General features: G+C 39.6%; 1 long non-coding RNA gene across 1 annotated transcript; it reads right to left on the bottom strand.

The window, feature by feature from the left end:
• Positions 1-93: 93 nt before the first annotated feature.
• LOC141577194 (uncharacterized) lies at positions 94-25,464 on the bottom strand. The gene is made up of 5 exons (XR_012505896.1): positions 25,376-25,464; positions 21,479-21,614; positions 7,921-7,978; positions 2,414-2,569; positions 94-846 (listed from the first exon to the last, which is right to left on the bottom strand). It is a non-coding gene; the product is annotated as an uncharacterized LOC141577194 (long non-coding RNA).
• Between the last annotated feature and the right edge of the window lie 950 nt (positions 25,465-26,414).

Genomic DNA, 26,414 nt, shown 5'->3' with positions numbered 1-26,414 from the left:
TGCAACGCTGGTCGCTTGTATCTGGGGAGCCTGATCATTGATGGGCAACTGAGAAGTTCCCCGCACCCTACACGGTATAGTTAACAGGCAATTGAAGATATTTTGACAAGTAATTTTAATCATGAATAATTGTTACTTTCTCTGCTGGAGAGCAGTTCTATCCACAGTCATGGTGAATCTGGCAGGGTTCTTGCTGAATCCCTGCCAGGGGCAGAGGAGGACCTGCCCAGAAACATCCTCTTATCTCTCACCAAAGGCACTGTAATAGAAAAGAAAAAGAACAAAACTGACTCCATGCTAGATCTGTTCCTTTGGCTTTAACCCTGTGCCCTGTTTTCTAGGCTTAGTCTTGCTAGCTCAGAACCTTTTGTTAAAGAATGTTGCCTTTAGCCTGAAATATACAAGACAGCCTATTCCCAAGACTCTGACCTTTAAGGATATTAACACTTTTGAACTCATATAAAGATGAGAAGTTGCAGAATAGAAAATCATGTTTGTTTTGTTGCAGGATTTACAGGGGCACAATGACATGAATCATGTGGAGAGCTGCAAGAACAAAGGATTCCAAGAACTAATAATTCCTACACCAAGAAGTTTGTAACAACCAATCACACCCCTTCCCCTTTCAAGTATAAAAGGAGCCTGAATTCTGATTGGGGAAGAAGTTTCTCCAGGACATTTGTCTGTCATCTTCTCAGTCTGCCGGCTTTCCAAATAAAGTAGCTATTCCTTGCTCCAACACCTCATCTACTGATTTATTGGTCTGTCGTGTGGTGAGCAGAACGAGGTTGGATTCTGTAACAGCACCTCACACCTTCCCAGTACAAGATGACTTTTGTGTCCTGTCTGAGAAAAGAGCCAAACAAAAAAACAGTAAAATATACTCAACTCTATTATACTCAGAGAAATGCAAATGAACGTGAAATGCTATTTTCGCACCTATCAAACTGGTAAACATTTGCAAAGATGTTCCCAGTGTTGGGAACACTGCCGGGAAGACTTCAAAAGCTGCCGGTGGTGGTGGTGTGTAAAGGGTACACCTTGGAAAGCATCCATTGTTAGTATCTATCAAAATTTAATGTGCAAACACTCCAGCCAGCAGATTAAGGTCTTCAGAGAAACTTTTTACTCCATATATTTCAGTATTGCTTATGTTTTCACGGAAAACATGTATTACCTGAGGAATTTTAAAATACATTTTATAAAAAGAATCCTGAACTTTAGGCTTCTGTAAACATTTTCTTATGCTTTGTAAATTTACTACTCTGGAAAACAACAACAACAAAAAAATCAAATGTACATTCTGTTTTTTCCCAGAAGTAATCAGCAGCAAAACTTGAAAATGTAGAGACTCTGAATTTGTCTTTGGGAGAGCTCTGCAAGAGCCCCAAGGACAGACTCAGTGGTTGCAGGGTTAAGGTTAGGGCCTGGGAGGGGCCAAGGAGATGGGTGGGATAAGCCTAATTTTAGATGTCACCTTGAAAACAAGACTGTGTCAAGAAGCCCGGAAGTCCCTACCTTCCATTCTCAATGAATCATGATGAAGGAGGAATAATAAAATGGTCGCACTTAGGTTAACAGACTGCTTATTCTGATGCTTGCCCTTAGAATGGTTAATGAACATGAACGACCAGTTGCTACCCACAGTTCCAGGCCCAGTGTTAAAACTACAGCCATTGATCTTACTGTTTCTATGTTATTCCAGTAATCGAAAGTCATAATCATGCTTGGTCTCTGAGTCCTTCTCCAGGGAGAAAGTCAAAGGACTGTAAACTTACAAAATAGCCTGAATTACCAAGAAGGCCACACCATGACTGCTAAAGAGATAAAGTGATCTAAACACTATCCTCTATAGAATTGGTCGCCTGGAGGCATCATGACGCCATTCTGAGTCTTCTGATGAGAACATGATTCTGTCGGTTGTTATGAATGCTTTGTTGTTTAAGCTATGGCTATATAATTACCCTGCCCCATCGCCAAGGTGGGAACACAGTTTTGAAGGGATTAGCCTGCTGTGAGTTTCCTTTGCCTGGATGAGTAATAAAGCTGCCTCCTTTCTTGTAAGCTCCAAGACCCTGTCTCTGTGTCATTTGGCTCATTAGGGATGGGAGCTGATCTTTCAGCAACAATGAGGCTCATGAGATAAACATACAGGCAATCACCAGGACCTCTGGATCCACCATGCACCAATATTAAAAACTGATGTAAAACCACAGAACACCTACTAAAGAACACTCTACCAGAGGTACGGTGGGGCGTGGGGGTTGCATGAAGGGGCGTGGCATGAAACAGTGCACGTTTCACAGGCGCACAGGGCCGCCGTGAAAGAAAATAAAAACTCTATCCAGTAGAAATTAAAGTCCTCCTTCTTCATGGGGATACTGAAGAATGTTAAAAATGTATATATGCACACCTTTTCAAAGCAGGTCAAATAAGCTCGGCCTTCGGGGCTGGGGAGGCTTCAGGAATGGAAACCCTGCGTGTCCATATGGCAATGGCTGGGGCAGGTACTGCCAACACAGGATGAGCCTGTACCCCAGGGACCAGAGGTACTGTCAAAATAAATCCACTGCAAGAACAAACATTGATGAGTCAAAAACCATAAAGTTGAGGTTACAAAACAAAGCCAGGATCCAAACACAGCCCCCTCAATGTCACTACAAACAAAACGTGGGAAACCAACTCAGAACACTTCAACAAATAATATGGATCCCTTGATTCTCCCAAACACAGCACAGGGGTCCTGTGCCCTGATCCCTGGCATCTTTTAGGTCTGCATGTCCACATTCCTGTTCTTTGAACATCTCCTATAAGTTAAACTGTAACCCCTTGCATATCCAGGCAATCTTATCTGGATAAAAGCTAAATTCCAGAATATTTAAACAACATTTTGCATTATTTCTAGAACACAGCAGGGAAGGCCACCCACCCAAAGCACAGTGCCTGAGGCAATGGGTGGGGGCAGATGACTGTCCCAGAGCTTCAGGCATTCTGGACTTCCCAGCAATTTTCAGGAGTTCTAGGAATGTGACCTTAGTCATTCACTCATTTATGAGTTTTATAAAATTAACTCATTCTGTTGTTAAAGTCCATAAGAGGTGCACCTTTCACAACACAGTGTCACAGAATTACAACCCTTACACCTAGGAGCCCATCTCTGCATCTAGAAGCACATGGTTAAAGAAACTTCCGTGTACTGAGCCCTCTTTGAAGGAAGCTAGTAACATTAGCCTGAATGGCCTTTATTGGCTGAGAGTCCTGACAATTTGCTGGTGTAAGTTCTTTGTTAACAAAGATCAAGTGAGCTGTCCCTTTCTGAAAGCTCAAATTAGTGAGTTTTACTCCGGACAAGTTAAATTTAAAGGGCAACGCATGGAACTTTCTAGCAATCAGAGCTGTCTGAGCTGCCTCAGGAGACAGTTCCTCATCATGGGGGAATGGCACAGAGGCTGATCTGAACAGGGAGGGCATCTTGGCTTGATATCAGGTTATTCTGGAGACGTGGGCCATGACACCAGGAGTATCTGTGTGCTGCTGGTTACACCCGCTTCAGCAAAGACTCACACAGAACTGCCACATTCCTGCAATCTGTCTTTATTGAAATCGAAGGAAGTACTTTGGTAACATGTGGAGAACAGGGACAATCTGTAAACTTTAAGATCAATGTGACCTTGAAAATCTACTTTATAACTTGATATAACAGAATTTGGAGCACATTGACCTGTATTACAATTTTAGTTCTGTTTGAAAAAAAAAAAACCCAAAAGGATTTGCACCATACACCAATTCTGGTTACCTGCAGGGTATAAACCTGAGGAACAGGGTGAGAAAACTCCACGTTGTTTTATGCAGTTATATATATGAATGTTGACACACGTAGATGTCATATTATGTATAAGTCATATATATCTTATATCTAGTGTGTATGTAGTTGTTCAAAAAGTATTTGTTGTTTTGAAATTTTAAGAAATTTGCTACTCTATAAAATATAAACAATTTACACATTGCAATAGAGAAGGAATTTGCAACAATTTCACAATGTGATTTAATTTAAATTTAAATCAAATGATTGATTTCTTCTAATTTATTTACCTCATTTTTCATGTTAAAACACTACAATGACCTCAGTGACTATATCAAAATGTAAACATAATGATGGAAAATATACAAAAGCTCATTTTCCACCAGTATTTGTCACTCTTTCCATTTCTTCATTAGAAGCACCCAAGTTGTGGTCTTCTTGGTAACTCAGGCTATTTTATAAGGTTAAGTCCTGTGACCTTCTCCCTGGAGACCAAGCGTTATTATAGATTTTGATTACCGAAATAAAGTAGAAAGTGTAAAATCAATAGCTTCAGTTTTAACAATAGGCCTGGAACCGTGAGTAGCAACCAGTTCATCAGGTCAGTTGACCGTTTTAAGGGTGTGTATGAGAAGAAGCAATCTGTTAGCCTAAGTGTGGCCATTTTATTAATTCTACTTCAAAATCCCCACTGTAAGTTTCTCATTCCATTTCTATGGAAATAGGGAGATGGACGTCGCGTTCATCTGGCTGCTTCCTGCTGAATGGGGGTGTTTTTGGGGGGGGGTCCTTGAAATGGAACAAGCCAGCCTGATCTTGCCATATGGCTGGGGATTCAGAAAGAGCCTTAGCTGTTTGTTTCCTGCACATTAGACATCAGAAAACTGTTAGTATAAATATATATATATATATATAAACTTTTATTAACAGAAGTGAAAACAGAAACTGTAAAATTCCCGAAAGAATGCATTTGAGACCTTGAAGTCCATGAAAAGAGGCCAGAAAATCAGGTGTTAACTTGAGATGTAACTTCTCCCACATATGCATCTGAATCCCCTACATTATGTATTTGTTGCTTCACGTCCTCTAGGGCAGTTGTGATGCTCCTGGACTCATCTGGTGTGAAAGCATGACATTCAGTATGGATCTAGGAACTCAATAATTACAAGAGGAGAAGTTAAGCCCATTAGGTTGTAGCTACAAGTTGCCAGCAGACACTGCTTTGAGAATGGCGGTGGCATCCCAATTTTGACATCGCTCAGAAAACTCAAGTTCTCAGCAATACAGAAACTTGTCTGAAATCACATCTACAATGTTTACCTAGTTTTATGTTGAATGTCTGAACTATAGTTATTTCATTTTGATTTTCAAATGCATTTCTCTTCTTAGTGGACAAAGCAGATGTCACCATTAATGATTTTAGTGCTTTTCTGGATATGAGGAGATGCAAGAATTTGGGCCCATAAGATCTTTTCCTGAAAAAAATCTAGCTATTTGAAGGTCTGTTCAGCCAGTTTTCCCAGAGCACAGAGTGCCTCATTCCTGACCTTAACCCTGAACTCCTTTAAGGGTGTGTTGGAGGTCAGCAGCTGCAGTGGCTCATGATTTAATCCAAGCAGAGTTAGAAGGCAAGTGCCAACGTGACCCAATCCTTGTAGAGGCTGATGGCAAGTGCCCGCATGATCATACATTTGACCATGGCTTGGCACAACCATTTCATCCCACGGAGCTTGGACTGCTTATTCCTATGCCATGCACGGATTATGTTGATAGGCCACTCATAGTGCTATTACAGGACTAGGCCTTATTAACAGTAGCAAAAATTATCCGGACCACCTGTCTTACTAGTCTGTTATGGTCCAGGAGAATATTCCCTCTTGTTGCTTTTTCCCATATCTAGGGTCACACCATTACAATCATTGGTGTCATGCAGAAACATATATCTGGTCTACTGTTTCAAGCTGCCTTATTGTTTTATCAGAGGCTCAGTCACACTTTTGACACATTTGGTAATGCAAGAAACAACAATTTTGTAAAACAGGCAAAATACAAATAATATAGATAGCAACATTAGTAAGGTCATAAGTAAGAATTTAAAACAAGAACTTTCATTAGGTGCAGCTCAGTGTATCTCCAGGTCAACTGACTTAATCTGTTCTGTACCAATACATATCTTTAGGGAAGATGTTATACAGGCATTGTTCATAAGACTCCTAGACAAATTTCCTAGTGTTATTAGGTTGCTTATCCATACTATAGTTCAATTTTTAAAATTTTTTCCAAACATAAGAGAACCTTTAAGCTTACATGTACATATCCTGATATTAACCATACAAGTCTTTTCCATAATTGAGGAAAGTTATATTCTTTGGCTGAATTTTGTTTGTTGCCTTGATTGAGCTTGAGTGATATTATAAGACAATTCATATGTATGGCCAGGCTCAGATCAGGTATTATTAAGTAGCCAGGAGAGGGCTCCAACTTTGTAATGTCAATAGTGGCCTACATAGAACTATAATTTCTTCTTTTATTTTTCCTAGATTAAATTTTCTAAGGACTATCTAGTTAGAGCCTTGGAGTAGGGAAACCTGTCAAGATAACACAAAAGTACAAGATATAGGTAATTGACCATAAACCTAACAATTGGATTAGTTCATAATCAAAGGTAAGAGCAATTATCAAAATAATTGGTATATAGGCCTGGTCCGGTGTCTTCGGTCAGCTGTCTACCTCAGATGACATCTTCTTCTCTTTCTGGTCTGCTAGCTTCTCCAATTGAGCATTGACTTAAGGTTAGCACTACTCTATAGGCCACTCCAGTGCAAGGGCTCTTTTGGACTGGAAATTAATCCAAAAGTCAATTTCCTTTAGCTTTTGCTGTGTTAGTTAAGAGTACCTGATAAAGGGTCCTTCCATTCAGGCTGAAGATAGTTCTTTAAATCATGTCTGTTCCAGTGTGTATAATCCCCTGTTTGCAGGTCATGACGCATTGGATCTTCATCCAAGGATAAATTACTGAGCCTCACAAACAAACCTAGAGTGTTCTTTTAATAATTCAATTAAACTCTGCAGCAATGTAACATAACAGCAAGGAATGGTCTGGGAAGTGAGTATTAGTAAATATAGACCTCAATTAACAAAACTAGAATTTAATATTCACTAAAATCTAATCATTTTCTCTCTAAAGTTACCCTCAACTTTATCATATATAGCCAAATCAAGAAAAATTTGCCCACAAATTAACTCTGATTATTTAATCATATAGGCTCTTTTAAATTGGCTGTGCCAGAACTTTTAATAAGGATTCTGTGGCTGGAATTTTAATAAGGTCTCCTAAGGCCAGGAAAGTCATGTCAAGGGCTTGTCACAGATTTTGCCTTATAGATTTAAGTGAAGTATTTTCTCTTTAAGGTCCTCAAAATGCCTTGAGATTCCTATACCTGTTAGGAGGTAATCTTCCTAATTTATCTGATAGAACCACTGGGAATTTAAAAGTTTCATGTCTCTGGAGGGACCAGATAGAGAGAAAAGATAACTGTTCCAAGTCTGCTTACATAGGTATAAGTTATCAAATTGCTGTGTCATAATTAATTAAGGAGAAGGGTTTATTTATATCTGGAAAACACAGATTAAAGAGCCAGTAATATTTTAGACAAAACCAAAAATTATAAACATATTCATCAGTTTACTCAGCCCCATGTAACTAATCTTTTTGTTGTTGTTAACAGCTTTATGAAATCAGAGTTTCCATCAGAATTTTAAAATTTCTTACCCAGTTTAGTTCAGTATTATAGTTTGAAATTTATTAGAAACCAGTAAATCTCCTTGAAGAGAAAGCAATTTTGCAAAAGCATCAGAATAAAACCATAACTGTCTATAAGTGACAGAACACTTAATAGCATGGTTAAACAATTATTTACACTGTAATTGGTAAACAGACCTGGTCACAATAATCAGAATTATGATTAGTAACATTTCAGACATACCAGATTTTTAGGGATTCCATATAATTTTTATAATACCTATATTAATATTTTCTCATACAATATAAACTAGGAAGACTTATTATTCATTGGTCAATACTTCCCATGTTATTTAACATACCACATGAAACTTACTAGTTTAAAATCTCTCTTTCGGATGTTTCAGGGGCCCTCTGAAGCATCCCAGATTTAGCTGGAGGTCAAAAGAAGTCTGATTAAAATTTGATATTTGGGAAGCTTGTTATAGTTTCAAAACGCTTGGTCAAATAAAAATATAGGTCACTTTGAAACATTACTTATTCATTAACAATAAAATATTTCAAAGATAAATACAGAACAGATCACTTAAGGGATAAAAGAAACTTTAAAATCTGTTACTAAAAGCAGATTAACATTTTAAGATAACATTGTTCTCTCAACAGAGAGAAAGCGAACTAAATCTAGCCTTGTACCCACTTACTTTTAGTATTAATTTTCTGGACTAAATTCATTTTAAACTTAGCCAATCCAGACCATGTATAAAACCATTTTCTCATGTTTCCTCTTTCACAAACCTTCCACAAATTTCTCTATCCATATTACTTTGTTCCGTATTTTCTTTTCCATTCAGAATCAAGTAGCTTTAGGACAAAGTCACTTTTTTTATTAACAAAACATAATTCCATTTCTTATATCTTCTTTTAATGAAAACATTCATCTTACTTTCCTAGTATACTGAGATATTTCCCTTAGTAGTAGAGAATATTTCAGGGTGGCACCACATATTTATTAATATTTATTGCTAAATATCTATGGTTTCTCTGTAAGAGGAAGTCAATATTCAGCAATAAATCTTTCAATGTCTTATTTTATCTGAAAATGAAGTGGCTATTTAATAAACTTCCATCATTTAACTTAATTTAGCACCATTATATAATTTAAAGTTACCAAATATATGGGGAGATCATTTTGTCGCCGATAGGTGCAACTGGTGTTCCAGGTTCTTGTCCCGTCCCAGAAAGAATTCAGAGGCAAGACTTAGAGGTTAAAAAGGTACAGTGAGGATTTATTAAAGGATGGATAGTACACCCTCAGGGGAGAGCGGGCAGGCCCAGGTGAGCAGCTGCCCTGAGTTTCTTTGGCAAGTTAGTTACATAGGGTGAAAAAATGAATGGACGGAATATTCATTGGGGAGGGAAGGGTTTGGGGTCGTATTCCCTGATTATCATCCCAACTCCAGCTTCCCAAAGGGAGGAAGGATTTTTGTCCTTATTTAGTCTGGATCGAAAGCGTCATGGCGTCGGTGTATGATGGGTACTTCTGATCTGCAAGGCTAATTTTATTGAAATGAGGGTATAATGAGTAAAAGGTTACATTGGGGCACTGGAAATTCCTGCCTTTTCTGACCTTTCTTTGTTGGTCTCCAAGCCAAAATCTGTGGTCCATTATCAGCCCAAAGTTTCCAGCTTTTCTTTCTCTTCCCAAGGATCCCTGCTGCTCACATGACGTGTGGTTTCCTGCATTTGGCCTGTGCCCCTCCTTTCTGCCTAATTCCTGCCATTTGGTCTGTGTCCCCCTTTCTCTGCTGGTATTTAGCTATCTGCCTGCTCTAACAATTTGAATAGACATTCCTGAAATATTCATTCCTAAACAGTTTACCGAAAAGCTCTTTCTCATTTGTATTTAAGTTACTTACAAATATATTATACCGAGTTGTTTTTCTTGCTGACAAATTTTAACAGATATGACAAGTTCTTATGTGTTTCTATTAAACCTAAGTTCAATAAAGTTTTATGCTTAACATTAATGAATCTTGAGACATGTCTATATTTATCAAACCAATAAGCTTAAGGTAGCTTCAATAACCAGGTATTAATTCAGTATGGAATATTTTTTAGATCACATAAACCCAATTTTCATTCTGGCCAGTTTCTTTTATATTCCTGAGTATTTATATAAGCATTTAATTTCCTTTAAGCCAATTGGATAGAGCTCTTTAATGAATTAATTTTGGCCATGCCACATATATACAGCACACATATAGGTACGTACAAACACACAAACACAGAGACCTCATAATTCCCATTTTAAACCTTTAGCCATGAATTAGGTACAACGATGTAAGACTCATCAGTTAGAAGAGGTTGGATACAAATTGAGTTTTTGGCAGGTGGAACAAATCAAAGCTGCCTGACTGGATAGCTAAACATTTTTACTGACTTCTATAGAAGACATTTAAGATTTCTATTTGTTTCCAAGTTACTTACTCCCTTTCTCAAAATTTGCATTCCACAGGTCGTAACAGCAGTTGAGTCGTTGGTACTGGGACAGAAGTTTCTGCCAGTATCTGCTAGAAAGCCCACTAGTTGAGACCCCACTGTCAGCTGTACCCAAGGCTCTTGGGTGGCAATTGTTACAGGGGGTCTTTAACATGGCTGAGAGCCCCGGGCCCCGTCAGTCATTATCTTCCTCGTCTATGATACCTTGGGTGACCATGACATTGGAAGGTGCTTGTTGTTGATGTTTTCTTTCTTCCCTCACTTGTCTGGTAACCTTTCTCTGTTCAATTTTAAATTCTTTCTCTACTTGTCTTTGAACCAGCAATCTAGTACCTGGCTCCCTTCCTTCCTCATTATGGACTTTCATAAAGGCTTGTATATATGGTACTTCTTCCCATTTACCTTTTCTCTGGCAAAACAGCTCTAACTGGAGAATGATGTAGTAATTTAATAACCCATTTTCAGGCCAGTGTTCCCTCGAGCCTAAGGCGTACATTACTCAAGCAGTATTACAGTAAAATACCATCTTTTTCTTAGTCATAGGTGGCTATCTATGATTAGACCATCCATTCAAAACCTTGCCCAATGGGCTATTGGGTGGAACAGACGGCGCGCGCCCATAGCAGCTTACAGTCACTACAGAAGCTGCAGCGGTAGTGACGGCGGCAGAGGTGATGAACGCTATGGGCCATCCAATAAAGCATTTAGGTCTCCATTTAGAGATAGTTTGTGCTAGTTTAGTAAAGCCGCTAGCCCCTTCCCAGGGACGTGTGAGACTGACTGGAAACAGACCTGTGGCTGTCCCTTCAGGACAATCACATGTGAGAGACCTTAATGTGTAATATTCATTGTTCTAATGAAGGAGGTATACCAGACAGGGGTATGAACTTGAAGTAAGTAAAATCTCTTTTGAAGAGTAATATTGATTTTTTGTTAAGACATAGTAAAAATATAAGGATGTGGAGTACAAGAAAGAATGTGATCAGAAACATGAGAAGTAAGGTTAACTTTATATATGCCATTTTTGAGTGTGTACTTCCCATGAGATATGTTGAGGCACAAAGTGTAGAGCCACATGGCGTAGATTACTGTGCTGGGGCTGTGTCTGTGAGCACTGGGAATGCTTAGAATAAGGCCAGAAAAGCCTCATAAGTCCAGGAGATGCTAGAATTACTGGTTTCATTAAAAGACAGTGGACAAATGTTCAGATGATAAATAACTTTGTGGACCCCAAACAAAAAGGGAGAAATTAGCAAAGAGTTTTCATGGTAGCTTAATGAGAGGGACATGGTTTCCAGAAACAGTTTTGACTTTCTGGGGTCCAGGCTTCTGTCATATGACAGCATTCCAACGGTGGAGGGCAATTCTGATCAGGGAGACTTCCAGCATCAATGGCTGCAGTAAATATGAAAGTCAAATTAATCTTATGAAATCCGTCTTTAGGAGTGTAATGTAAGTAAGCATGAGGCTTGACAGTAAGACAATCGAGTGTGGCTATGTTAACAAAACAGGCTGGTGGAAAGGGGAGACAAAGGAGATGGATTCATTTAAGTTGAGCCAGTCTCGCTGATCTAGTAGAGGTCCTTGAGGTGGGAGCCAGGTTCTTCCAGTCCACGGGGTGTCACTACTGCTGAAAGGAGGATTGGCGCCCCACCAGGAGATAGGTCTGAAAAGAGAGGGATCTACAATATGAGCCCAGTATAGGGGCGCTTGTGTGACAGGGAGGAAGAGAAGCAAAAGCAGGAGAGGTATTACCTTCACTGAGTTTTGAGAAACCACAACCAGACATGCTAAAAACCAGTTTTCTGGATTGGGGGAACTCCAACACATTGCATAACTTCATTGGTCTGTTGATCGAGTTTCTTAAATTGCCCCAAGGTCACACCTGGCGCCTTAAGGGTGTTTGGGCAGGTCTCTGGTCGGGGGTCTAGTAGGGAAAGGCTGGCCATCTGAGGGACAGGATTGTCCTCCTGGAAGTTGGGGTCATAGGGTATGTTCTTCCAGTCTGCGGTGAAGTTTGACATGACGGGCATGTAGCCAAACTAGCCCTGTGGGTAAAAGAATACAAGCAGATCCTCACCCCAGGGTGACTAATTTAAAAGTCCCTTCCCATGAATCATTTTCCTCTGTAATATTTTTTACCAGAACGTCTGCTCTTACAGAGCTGTTTTAGCAAAATGGTGAACTGCTGCTGTGAGGCCTTGAACATCACAGTTTAAAAAATTTAGTTTATACTGCTTTGTGTAACCTATCTGTGAAGATCCTACTGGGAGTATCCCCACTCCCATTTTGGTTTTTAATCATAGACTTTAATGTGGAATGAGTACCTTTTATAATGGCTTGTCCAGTGGGATTAAGAGGAATTTCTGTAACTTGTTGTAATTCCCAGTTTTGACAAGAGTTTAAATTTAGCAGAGGTATAGCTGGGTCCATTGTCAGTTTTTATTTGTTGTGGCTTGCCCAGGTGTGCAAAGGCATGAAGAAGGTGACAACGTGTTTTGTTTTTTCACCAATGTATGTGAAAGCAGAGATATAGTTAGAAAAGGCATCGATGGAAACGTGGACATACTTTTAGCGACCAAAAGGATAGTGAGTCATATCTGTTTACCATATTTGATTGGGTTCTAAGCCCCGAGGATTGGCACCCCAAGATTTCTGTCCTCCAGCCAATAATTGGCAATCAGGACAAGCTGAAATAATCTGTTTTGCTTGAGGGATTGTTGGGTGAAACTGTTTAACCAGAGACTTATAGTTTTGATGAAAGAATTTATGCGATTGTTGTGCTGTTTTGAAAGCCAAGCTGAAACCAACAAAGTGATCTGCCATAACATTGCTGGCTGTCAAGGGACCAGGTAGATTGGTATGGGACCCTACGTGTATGACAAAAAGGGGATGTTTACATTTATCTATTAGAGATTGCAAAGTAAGAAACAGAGAAAGGAGAGAGGAGTCTGTTCATTTCTTAATTGATGATTGTTTTATATTTTGTATGACATAAACCATGTATTGTGAATCAGCAAGTTAACAGGCTGTTGCAATGCCATAATGGGAGCTTTAAGTTCTGCTCTTTGTGATGAGGTTGCCCTGCAGGAAACAATCTATGACCTTCCTTGTCCAGGAAATGCAGACTTAGTTGTTTTTCCGGAGCCATCAATAAAGATAGTGACAGCTTTGTGAATAGGAGTGGTCACAATCTTGTGAGGCAAAATGACATTGATAAGGGCTAGCTGTTGTAACAACTTATCAGAGGGTAGAGAATAAACAAATTTCCCCGTAAAGTCAGCTATGGCAGATTAGAAATCAAGAGACTAATTGTTGGAAACCGTAAGGATATTTTTGGATAAATCATGTCTGGATCATAGCCAGTCAATTGCTGACTGTGATATCGGCCCTTATATAACAAATTGATAAGCTGCTGAGCATAGGAGAGAAGATTTTTTGTTTGTTTTAAAGAAATGAGAAATTAATATCTATTTTATACATTGAATTTCGCTAATAAGCTGTCCCAATAATCCTGTCCGGGTCCAAAAGTTGGGGGGTAAGAACAAATCAATTGGGTGGTCCAATTGTCTCCTACCTAATTGTCTGTCTTGGATGCCCTTTTAATGAGTGCTATTTCCTGTTTAGCTTCTGGAGTTCATTTTCAGGGGGGCTCTAAGGGTGAATCTCCCCTAAGGATGTTGAATAAATTAGAAAGTTGTCCCATAGTAATGCCTAAAATGAGTCGAACATAATTTATATCTCCCCCAAATTTCTGAAAATCATTTAAAGTAGGAAGGCGAGTAGTATCTAAGATTCCTGATTGAGATCGAATAGTTCAATTAAAAAAGATGTAACCTTGATAATTCCACGGTCTTTGAAGCTGAAGTTTTTCATGTGCTATCTGGAGTGCTTGTTTGGAAAGGGGATCCGTCATAAATCGATAGTTAGTTAGAAGCTGGGATTGTGTAGGGGCTGCAAGTAAAACATCATCCACATAATGATAAACCAGGCAGGAGGGAAAAGCAGAGTGCACAGGCAGCAGGGCCTGATGAACACATAGCTCGCAAGTAGCAGGGCTGTTAGTCATTCCCTGAGGCAGAACTCGCCACTGACAGTGAGACAAAGGGGCCCGATTGTCAGGTGAAGGGAAAGAGAAAGCAAAACGCTCTCGCTCTGATTTTGCCAGCGGACTAGTGAAAGAGCAATCTTAAAGATCGACAGCCACGACATGCCAATCTGCAGGAGTAACAGCAGGGCTGGGGGGCCTGGCTGCCGGGCTCCCAGGGGTGGGATTATAGCACTTACAGCCCTGAGGTCATGCAACGCGCTCGCCTGGCCTTTGTGGGGTAGTAAGGACAGAAGTGTTCCAGGGACGAGCAGGTGGCTCACTGTGTCCAGCCTCTTGCTGGACTAAATGCTTAGCTTAATAAGTTTCCCCACTGTTTGACCCAAATAGAAGTGGAAGATTTCCAGACTAATGGAAGGGGAGGTATGTTAACAGTGGCCTGGTCCCAAAGATTGAATTGTGACTTTCCACTGTTGTAACAGGTCTCCGCCCCACAGAGAGACTGGAATAGGGAGAATAAATGGCTGAATATGCCCAGCTTGTCCTTCTGGGCCAATACATTTTAGAGTTTGTTTTTGTTTTTTTTACTTTGCATCGGCTTGTGAGTGCCTCCTCCTCCTGTCACAGACATATGACTAGTCACTTTTACCCATTTTTCAGGCCACTCATTTAGGGCTATTACAGAAACTTCTGCTCCTGTGTCTACAAGGCCATGGAATAATTTTTTGTTTTATGGAAACAGTCAATAAGGGTTTTTGTGAATTTAAAATTTGTGTCCAGTAAAGGGCAGCCTTGTGCCATCTTAAAGAAGTTTTGTCAGCATCAGCCTTAGAATAACTTTCTGAGTTAGTGCTATTTGGGTTCCAGATGGAATCATGTATAGTCCTGAGGCCTTTAGCAAGACATAAATTTATCCATTATGATCAAAATTGAGAATTTGTGGGAATACAATCCCTTCCTCATGGAATTAAATTTTCCTATGCTGACTGAAATAAATGTGCAGCCTAAACATTGAGTTATGTTTTATTTGGTGGGAGGACTGGAGCCCAGATGACAGCCTCTCAGAACACTCTGTGGGGTTGTTCTGAAGAGGTAGGGGAGGAGCTAGGATACATAGGAGGTTTACAACAAAGATCAGGTATTTGGAACAATAAAAGATTACTTGTTATCTAAAGAGAATCGGGCATCTCAAGTTAAAGAATTTAGTGCTTTTCTATGTACAGGAGGAAGCAAATATTTGGGTTCATTGAATTCATTCCTTTGACAAGCATCTAGCTATCTAGGGCCAGTATCCTGTCCTTTATTATTCTTAGTCCCCTCAGAGTGCACCATTGTGAGTGGCTGCAGAGGCTGGGCTGCAGGCTTTTCTTCACTGGAGGGTGGTGGCAGCCACTGATGACTTCATGGCTTCAGCATTCTTTGTTTACTGATAGGGTTTGCAGTGTTTTTCATTCACAGTGCTCACCATGGGTCCTAAATTTAACCAATATTTTGGGAGACATTTCATGACCAATTTTGTCCCATGGTGCTAGGAAGACTCATTCCTAGATCAGGCCGAAGATAGTGTTGACATGTCACTCAAGTGTTAATTTTTGGATCTGGCCCTGTTGATACTCAAAAATTCTCTGGATCATCTGTCTTACTAGTCTATTATGATCCAGGAAATTGTTACCCCTCATTGTAAGAGCAATTATCAAAGTAATTGATAAACATACCTAGAATCACACTATTACAATTATTCTATGCAGAGTTATAAATTTTATCTATTTATTCAAGATGTTTAGCCATCATCAGTCTTGTTGGAGGCCTAGTTACACATTTGGTAATGCATAAACAATTTTGTAAAACAGACAAAACACAAATAGTTAGCAGTGTTACTAAAGTCATAAGAATTTAATTGAAAAACTTCCATTAGATGCAGCTCAGTATATCCTCAGGTCATCTGACTTAGTCTGTTCTGTACCAATCCTTATCTTTAAGGAAGATGTTATACAGGCATTGTTCATAAGTCTCCCAGCCAAATTCCATAGTGTTATTAGGTTGGTTATCTTTAGTACAGTTTAATTTTTCCAACATAAGAGAGCCTTTAAACTTAAATGTCCATATCCTGGTGTTAACTATATAAGTCCTTTTCATATTTAAAGGAGGTTATATTCTTTGGTGGAAATCTTGCTTGTTGTCTTGATTGAGCTTCAGTGATCTTATAAGAAAATTCATACTTATGGTCAGGCTCAGAGCAGGTATTAATTGGCCAGGTGAGGTCTCCCAAATTGTAATGTCAATAGTGGCCTAAGTAGAATTATAATTTCTCTTTTAAAATACATTTCTGAGGGCTATCTAGTTAGAACCTTGGAGTAGGGAAACCTGTCAAGATAACACAAAAGTACAAGATATAGGTAATTGACCATAAACCTACAATTGGATTAGTTCATAATCAAAGGTAAGAGCAATTATCAGAGTAATTGATAAACAGGCCTGGTATGGGGTCTCAGGTCAGCTGTCTACCTCAGATGTCATCTTCTTCTCATCCTGGCCTGGTAGCTTCTTCTCCATTTGAGCATTGATTTGAGGTGAGCACTACTCTATAGGTCAGTTCAATGCAATGGCTCTTTCTGATTGAAAATTTATCCAAAAGTCAATTTCCTTTAGCTTTCACTGTGCATGGTCTAGTTAAGAGTACCTGATAAAGTGTCCTTCCATTCAGGTTTGAGACAGTTCTATAAGTTATGTCTATTCCTGTATGTGTAATCCCCTGGTTGCAGGTCATGGGACATCGGATATTCAGCGAAGAATAGATTACTGAGCTTAGGAAACAAACCTAGAGTGCCCTTTTAATAATTCAATTAAACATTGCGGCAATGTAACATAACAGCAAGGAATGACCTGGGAATTGAGCCTTAGTAAAATATAGACCTCAATCAACAAACTAGAGTTTAATACCCACTAAAATATAATCTTTTTCCCTCTAAAGTTCCCTCATTTTATAAAATATAGCCAAATCAAGATTAATTTGTTTATAAGTTGTCTGATTATTTGATCATGTAAGCTCTTTTAATTTGGCTGTGTTGGAAATTTTAATAAGGACTTTCAGGCTAGAATTTTAATAAGGTTTTCTAAGGCCAGGAAAGCCACATCAAGGTCTTGTCATATATTTTTGCCTTACAGATTTAGGTGAATTCTCTTCTCTTTAAGGTCCTCAAAATGCCTTGAGATTCCTATACCTATTAGGAGGTGATTTTCCTGATTTATGTGATAGAGCCACTGGGGACCTAAGAGTTTCTAGTCTCTGGAGGGATCAGATAGAGGAAAGATAACTGTTCCAAGTCTGCTTACATAGGTATAATTTACCGAATTGCTGAGTCATAATTAGCTTAAGGACAAGGGTTTGTTTATATCTGGGGAACACAGATTAAAAGCCAGTAATATTTTAGACAAAACCAAAAATTATAACCGTACTCAACAGTTTACTTAGTCCCATGTAAATAATCCTTTTTTTTTGTTGTTAACATTTTTATGAAATCAGAGTTTTCATCAGATCTTTAAAATTTCTTACCCAGTTTAGATCAGTGCTATAGTTTGAAATTAATTTATTAGAAACCAGTAAATCTCCTTGAAGAGAAAGCATTTTGCAAAAACATCAGAATAAAACCATAACTATCTATAAATAACAAAATACTTAATAGCATGGTTAAACACCTAGTTACTCTGCAATCAATAAAGAGATCGGGTCACAATGACCAGAACTATGACTAATAACATTTCAGACATACCAGATTTTTAGGGATTCCATATAACTTCTAGATTATCTATATTAATCATGTTTGCTCATACAGTATAACCTAGGAAGATTTATTATTAATTGGGCAATATTTCCCATGTTATTTAACATACCATATGAAACTTACTAGTTTAAAATCTCTCTTTGGGATGTTTCAGGGGCCCTCTGAATCATTCCAGATTTAGTTGGAAATCAAAAGAATTCTGATTAAAATTTGATATTTGGGAAGCTTGTTAAATTTCAAAACACTTGGTCAGATAAAATTATGTCAGTATGAAAATCTCTCTTTGGGATGTTTTGGGGCCCTATGAAGCATCCCAGATTTAGCTGGAGGTCAAAAGAATTCTGCACCAACAATTTATTAATATATCTAAACACATTTAATTTCTCTGTAAGAGGAAGTGAGTGTTAAGTAATTAATGTTTCAATCTTATTTTATATCAAAATGGCATAACATTTAATAAACTCCCATTATTTAACTTAATTTAGCACAACTCTAGAATTTTAAGATACCAAATATTTATAGAGATTATCTTAAGCATACATGTCTAAAAATATATTTAAAAGTATTTACCTGAAAGCGCTTATCTCATTTGCATTTAATTTACTTAGAATTTTATCACACCAAATTACATTTATTTATTTTTTATTTTTTTGACAAATCTGCAACAGATATAACAAGATCGTATTTGAGTTTCATTAAACCTAGGTACAGTAAAGATATTATACTTAATATTGATGACTCTAAAGACATCTATACTAAGTAGAACAAACTTAAACTGAACTTAATACCAGGTTTTAACTTAATATTGAATATTTTCCAGTTCATGTAAACCTGAAAGTCAGTTTGTTCAGTTTTTATTTTAGAAACATTTAATTTTTAAGCACATTATGTTACACTGCTGGAATTAAACAGAGCTCTTTTATAAATTTAATTTTGGAAATTTTTTAGCAGTAGAGATATCTCATATCTATAGTGTGTACACAGACTTATGAACAGACAAATCTAGATATCTCATAGCTTCACTTTAAAACTTAGTTATGAGTTGGGTATTTATAAATTTATTGCTTATAAATAACAGTTGGAATAAGCTGAATTTGTTCAAATCAGTAAGGCTTACTATTTATGAAAAAGACTTTAAAGATTCCTATTTGTCCTTGACAGTCTGAAGGACCCATCAGAGTTCTGGGTTCTAAAATGCCAAAAATTTCTTTCACCTTAAATTTTACCTCATTGAGCTAATTAGGCTCAGTCTCAGGTCATTGTCTGCTATATTTACATTTCTGATCTGCAAGACAAAGACAGTTGCTTCCAGTTCCCCAAAGAACTGGTCTGTCACCTAGGTCCAATTGTATCTCCTTAATTTGCTCCAAACAAATTGTTCCATGTTAAAGCAAATGCTTAAGGCACTTAGTAATATCTCTTTTCCTTGAGTTATAAGTTAAACCCCGGGGTTAATCATTCATTCATTCATTTATTCATTTATTCATTCATTCATTCATTCATTCATTCATTCATTTATTTATTTATATTATCCCCTGAATATCAGTTTTTAGTTTTACTTTATATTGGATGGCTCAGGTTAACTATTGGTTTCCTTTAGTTTGTTTAATTAATATTTTCTGAGGGACAGATATGTGCCAAGCCTTATAATACCAAGAGGCGAAGCATTTTTCCATTGAAACATATCTATTCCACAACATAATTAAGCAAAAGAAGTTTATATAAAGCCCATTTAAATATACCAATTTTACAAATTTTATCTTAATTTTATTAACTCTTATAACTTGAATTTTAATATTCATTAGGCTTAATCAATAATTTTAATTTTAGAAGGAGTGCCAGAAGCCTTTTTCTTTAATTTCTTGTCCACTTTATCTAATTTTATATAAAAGTCTCTGGGAACCCCAAGTTTGAGCCAAAGGACTTAGGCCCTTATGAATTTTTAATTTGATTAATTGGTGTGTTGCCCCAATCATTAATCTAATATCTCAGTCTATATATAATTTTTTCCACCCCTATAAGTATATATATTTTACACTGGGGTAAATAAAGCGGACTTGTTTGCACTTTAATGTTGGGGACCAGTAGGTCATCCCCTTGGCCTTTAATTAACTTTACATAGCGTAATATCAAAACCTTGTATCTAAATCCAAAAATGTCCATTTTATTTATCCCATTCAAAATAACCATTTAAAAACATTTATTCATTTGGGATAAGTCCCTTATTTTTTTTTTCTTGTTAAGAAAAAAATTTTTGACATTTTTGCATTCCTTTTTTCAGTTACTCAACCTAATTAACATGAATTATTCTAATGTTTTTATTAGCATCCCTAAAACCCATTGAAGGGAAAGGGAAAACACAAATGTAGCTTTATAAACTGTTTTTTTTTTTTAACTAAATTCTTAGGTTAACCATTAGATATATTTTCCCATCTTTAAACTTGATTGATTTTAATAGGTACCAATAAAACAGATGTTTATAATGAGAACTCTCTTAACTTTCACCAAGTTAGAAGTTTTTCTAAATTAAAGGATCCGTCATATGGCCATCAATTAATATATATATTAATATATATTATATATATATATTAATATATATATTATATATATATATATAGTGATTTTAAACCAATAAGATGAAGAGGCTTTTCGACATAAGAGGGGGTGTTGCCTAAATAAAATTCAAAATTTTACTCCCCAAAAAGTAAAGGCCTTTGTGGTCTAGGCTGATGCAACAAAGGTTAAGTTGGCAAAATGCCTGAGAATTGGTACAATCAAAGGATTGTTAAGAATCCCAATTTATTTGCTTGGCCGCCATGTTTACATAATACTTGTAACTTTGCATGACAGAGTCCAAGTTTTCCTTAAAAAAAAAAAAAAGGAAACACATATATATACATACATACACATAAAACACCCAGAGAAAGATGAAACATTTACATTTCAAGGACACAGTAAGAGAAATCCAAGTTCCCTCTAAAGGGGCTTTTATTTTTATAAGGTCAGAATTTAAAAAAAAAAAATGTTTTTATCAGGCCTGGCTAGTTATTTTCAGAGTGAGATTTTTTTTTTAATTCTCAATTAAAGTTGTAAGTTTTGTACGTACATAAACCTGGCTGGGGTATTAGTTGGAGGCTGACAATCTGTCATTTCTTTTTCTTTTGTTTTGAAAGTTTTATTTCCCTTTCTAAGGTCTGATTGTCAGAATAAAATCGCTAGTAGGTTTTCCCGCAGGGACAACTGCACGGCATGAGGTCTTTGCCTCTACCACTCCTGCAAGTTTCTCAGTCACCTGAGAAAGCTGTTGCCAGCAAGGAGGAGGGTCCCATTTTTGGAGTTGAAAGTTTCCTCATAAGATTTTACTTTTATCCTGACAAATTCAACGGAGGTAGCCAAATTGAGGAAAGCATTAGACCAGCCTCTTACCTAACCACTCAGTCCAGACCCCAGTATCATTCAACCGGACCCCACCCGGGACATCTCCACTGGGTAGGTATTTCCCCCCAGTATCTTTCAACTGGAGGGCCAGGAACCTGGATACACCACCAAATAAAACTCAGGATCATGAACCAATATGGGAGATCTGAGAACCAGGAGAGACTCACCCAAATTCATCTAGACTCCCCGAGGAGACGGGTGGGCACAAAGGGCCACTGCTTTTACCAAGGCTCCAGCTCCTTGTAGAGCTCAGGGGAAGGAGAAGTCTGCTCTGGGTCCCTTTGTGGTCACCAAAACTGTCGACTGAAATAAATGCACAGCCTAAAAGTTAAGAGTTATGTTTTATTTGGCGGGAGGACTCGAGCCGGGATGACAGCCTGTCAGATCGCTCTGAGGGACTGCTCCGAAGAGGTTGGGAAGGAGCTAGGATATATAGGAGCTTTACAAGAAAGACCAGGTAGTAGGAACAATAAAAGATTACTTGTTATCTAAAGAAAGCCAGGCATCTCAAGTTAAAGAACTTAGTGCTTTTCTATGTATGGGAGGAAGCAAACATTTGGGCTCACTGAATTCATTCCTTTGACAAGCACCTAGCTATCCAGGGCCAGTGTCCAATCCTTTGTTATTCTGAGTCCACTCAGAAGGTACCATTGTGAGTGGCTGCAGAGGCTGGGCTGCAGGCCCGTCCCCATTGGGGGTTGGCGGCAGCCACTGATAACCTGGTTTCAGCATTCTTTGTTTACTGATATGGTTGCAGTATTTTCACTCACATTGCAGTAATTTCGTTCACACCCTATTAACCCAGTGATGCCCTTAGTACAGGGCACTGTAGCCCGTTCCCTTCGATACTGTGCTGCAGTTCTTTGAAAACTTGAAAAAGAAGAGCATCGTGTCTGGGGGGTGGCCCTTGCACAGGGGTGACAGGGACAGCATGTGGTTCTCCAAGGGCTAAGCCCTCTCTAAGACACTGCTGTATGACAGGGCTTTTCTGGGCCCACACACTTCTGAGAGTTCTCAGGCGGCGGCGGAAAGGCAGGCTCACCGTCTGTAAAAGGCAGGCCGAGGGGGCAGACGCGGCAGGGGGGCATCATCTTGTTCCCTCAAGGCACAATGCCGCTCGGACTGAGCTCCAGGTGACAAGAACAAATGCGGGCACACTTTCTCCTTGTTCATATTTTCTTTTTAAGTTTTTCCCTACTTGCTCCCATAATTTTAAATCGATTGTTCCCTGGGCAGGAAACAAGGACAGAAATCCCATACGACTTGCAGTAGTTTAACTAGTTGTTCCTCAGGAACGGAACACTGGGCCGCTTTTAAGAGTTGCTGTAATATCCTGAGGTAAAGAAGTTGTTCTTTAGTCACTTGCTGGTCCATCTTAAAAGAGGAAGTGAGAAAAGAGAAAGACAGCTCGCACTGAATGCTGGCCACTGTGGCAGCTGCTCCAGGCGGGGGCTGCTGTCCCTTACCGGGAGGCAGTTTTCAGCCCAAAATGCTTTCTCCTCCCTCAGCGTGTTGGTTCTGCTGCTCAAGACTGTCACGTCGGGGTCACCGCTTGTGGGCTTTGTCCGGGAAAGACCCACCGCAGAAGAATGAATTACTCAACACTTCAGCAAGTCAAGAGAGTAAGAGGGAGCCAGAGATCAACTCCAACTCCCAGGGCCCCTCTGCAACTCTCGTATTTATTGAGAATAGTCAAACAAAGTATTAAGACAAAGCACGGCACAGGGATGTGCAAGGGGCAGGGCGTGTGCAAGAATGCAGGTCAGCAGTTTTGTGAAAAATAGAAACACTCGTCTTAATCTACATTTTCAGGGAGAAGTTTACAAGGTTCAGGGAGTGTACAACTGATAACGGAAACCAGGCAGGCACAAAGACCCCATAAAGTTCAAGATCTAACTAGAGAAGAGAAGAATGCCCTGCTGTTTTCAGCAAGGGAATGATGCGATGGTTTCCCAAGAAGCAGAAGCAGCCTTATTGATAACAAGCTACACCGAATATAAGCAAGGTTTGTCTCACTGTTTTCAGCAAGACACAGAGCAGCAGTTTTTTGCATCGCAGCCTTACAACCTATTAACCCCTGAGTGTGCCCCCACATATTATTATAATACTCTGCCACGAGGAGCTGAAAGCCTTTTTGCTAAAATCTGGAACACGACAAGGATGCCCACTCTCATCACTTCTATTCAATATAGTATTAGCATTCCTAGCCATAGCAATCAGACAACAAAAAGAAATAAATAGGATCCAAATTAGAAGAGAAGAGGTAAAATTGTCATTATATGTAGATGAGATGATACTACATATAGAGAACCCTAAAGACGCCACACAAAAACTACTAGAGCTAATAAAAGAATTCAGCAAGGTAGCAGGGTACATCAACATACAGAAAACAGTGGCATTTCTTTACATGAAACTAATAATACCTTTTAAAATTGCATCCAATAAATAAAATAATTAAGAATATATCTGACCAAGAAAGCAAAAGACTTATATGTAGAGAACTACAAAACACTGACTAAGGAAATTAGAGAGGACTTAAAGAAATGGAAAGATATCCCAAGTTCTTGGACTGGAAGAATTAATATTGTTAAAATGGCCATACTACCCAAAGCAATCAACAGATTTAATGCAAAACCTCTCAAATCACCCAGGATTTTTTTTTTCACAAAACTACAACAAATAATCCTAAAATTTATATGGAATCAAAAAAGACCCAGAATTACCAAAGGATTACTGGAGAAAAAGAACGAAGCTGGAGGAATAACCCTCCCAGATTTCACACAATACTACAGAGCTAGAGTCATCCAAGGTATTGGTACAAAAACAGGCATATGGATCAATGGAACAGAATCGGGAGCTCAGAAATAAACTCACAAATTTTTGGTCAGTTAATCTTTGACAAAGGAGGCAAGAACATACAATGGAGAAAAGACAGTCTCTTCAGCAAATGATGTAGCAAAAACTGGACAGCTGCATGTAAATCAATGAAGTTAGACTTCTTCCTCACATCATACACAAAAATAAATTCAAAATGACTTAAAGACTTAAATATAAGACAAAACACTATAAACCTCTTAGAAGAAAGCATAGACAAAATGTTATTTGACATATACCTCATAAATATTCTCCTAGGGCAGTCTACCCAAGCAATAGAAATAAAAGCAAAAATAAACAAATGGGACCCAAATGAACTTATAAGCTTTTGCACAGCAAAGGAAACCATAAGCAAAACAAAAAGACAATGTATGAAATGAGAAAAAATATTTGCAAAAGATGAAACTGAAAAGGGCTTAATTTCCAGAATATATAAACAGCTCATACAACTGAATAACAAAAAATCAATCCAATCCAAAAGTGGGTAGAACTAAACAAGCAATTCTCTAATGAATTCATGCAAATGCACAATAGGCATATGAAAAAATGCTCAATATCATTAATTATCAAAGAAATGCAAATCAAAACTACAATGAGGTCTCACCTCACACCAGTCAGAATGGCCATCATGCAAAAGTCCACAAATGACAAATGCTGGAGTGGCTGTGGAGAAAAGGAACCCTCCTACACTGCCGGTGGGAAAGTGGTTTGGTGCAGCCATTGTGGAAAACAGTATGGAGATTCCTCAAAAGACTAAAAGTAGACTTGTCAAAGGCTTTTGATCTCAGGCAGGCTGACAAGCTCCCAAAGACCTGGGCCTCGCCCATTATTCCGCCCCAGGTCGCCTGCACCTTGAAGGGTCGGGGGCAGCCACCACTCATCAGACAGGCCCACCTGCGCCAGGGGACCCTGGCCTGAGTGTCAGTCGGAGGTGCTCCGGGCACGGCCGGCGCCCTCCCACCTCCTGGGGCTGCGACCGCTTTCCCAAACCCGCTTATGAGTGGCGGTGAAGGTGCGGGGTTCAGTGGCTACTAATTTGGGGGGGCACAATGAACCATGGCGGTGGCCCCAGACCGGCCTCGGGGTCCTAACGAGCCACGCGGCCCCAGCCTCACCTCTGCATTCCCACCTGTGCGCCTCCCCCGCCGGCTCCCCAACCTGCGTGCCCCCACCAGCATCCCTTCACCTACCCAGAGGCGCCAGCGAAGGGGACGGCAGGCGGCTGCCCAGATCCAAGGCCGTGTTCCTCCTCGGGGGGCGGGCTGGTCCAGGAGAGCCCAGCTCCTGCACAACTTCCGCGAGCTCTGGGCGGGCAGCGTCTCCTGCAGCACAGCACGAGGCGAGCTGGGCTGGGCGAGGCCCGTTCCCAAAGCCCCACCCTGCCACAGACCAGGTCCTGGAGCCCAAGCAGAACCACCAAAACCAGCCCTGAGCCAGGCCACACCCCCAACCACACTCCTGCTTGTCAAAACCCCTGTCACTGAACCCCCACCCCAGGCCAGGCCTGGTCCCTGACAGGACCCCCAAGGTGAAACACCTTATTATACTGAGGTCCCCGCCGCCACATTCTGCCCCACTATGTCCTAATCTAAGACCCCTGCACCCCAAGCTGACACGTCATACCTCACCCCAGGCCCCCCATTCCAAGATTGTCCCCTCACCCCGGGATTGCAGACTTAACCCTCAGCCGGGTCACTTCCACTCTGAGGGGCCCAACCCTCAGCATGTTTCCCCCACTGCAGGATATCCCCTCACTCTGAGTGCACCCCTGATGCAGGAAAACAGATGTGGGGCGTGAGGAGGGCAATGTCCCTGGTGTCAGTTGAGTCCCTGGAATGTGCCCCGCCAAGTGTGGGTCCTTGGCTACATGCAGGAAAGCATTCAAGAGAAAGCCACAGTTGAGTGAAGGTAGTTTATTCAGAAAGATACATTTAAAGGCAAGAGAAAGGCCAGAGAAAGGTCACGAGGTGTGGGGGTTGGGTGCTCAGATTAAAAGTAGGGACACATTCCATAGACAGAATGTGGGCTGTCTCCAAAGAGAGAGAGAGAGGCGGTCGTGAGATGCCCTGTTGCTGTTTTTTATGGGCTTGGTGATTTCATATACTGATAAGTGGAAGGACCGGTCTAAGTAGCCAGGGGACGGGGCTGGGATTCCTGGGAATTTGGCCATTTCCCACTCTTTGACCTTTTGTGGCTGGCCTTTGGACTTCCATGGTGCCTGTGGGCGTG

The sequence above is a fragment of the Camelus bactrianus genome, chromosome 3 (genome assembly GCF_048773025.1).
Source record: "Camelus bactrianus isolate YW-2024 breed Bactrian camel chromosome 3, ASM4877302v1, whole genome shotgun sequence".
In the NCBI taxonomy this organism is placed as follows: domain Eukaryota; kingdom Metazoa; phylum Chordata; class Mammalia; order Artiodactyla; family Camelidae; genus Camelus; species Camelus bactrianus.
The sequence above is the reverse complement of the archived record's forward strand: the minus strand, read 5'-3'. Positions and strand labels throughout refer to the sequence as shown.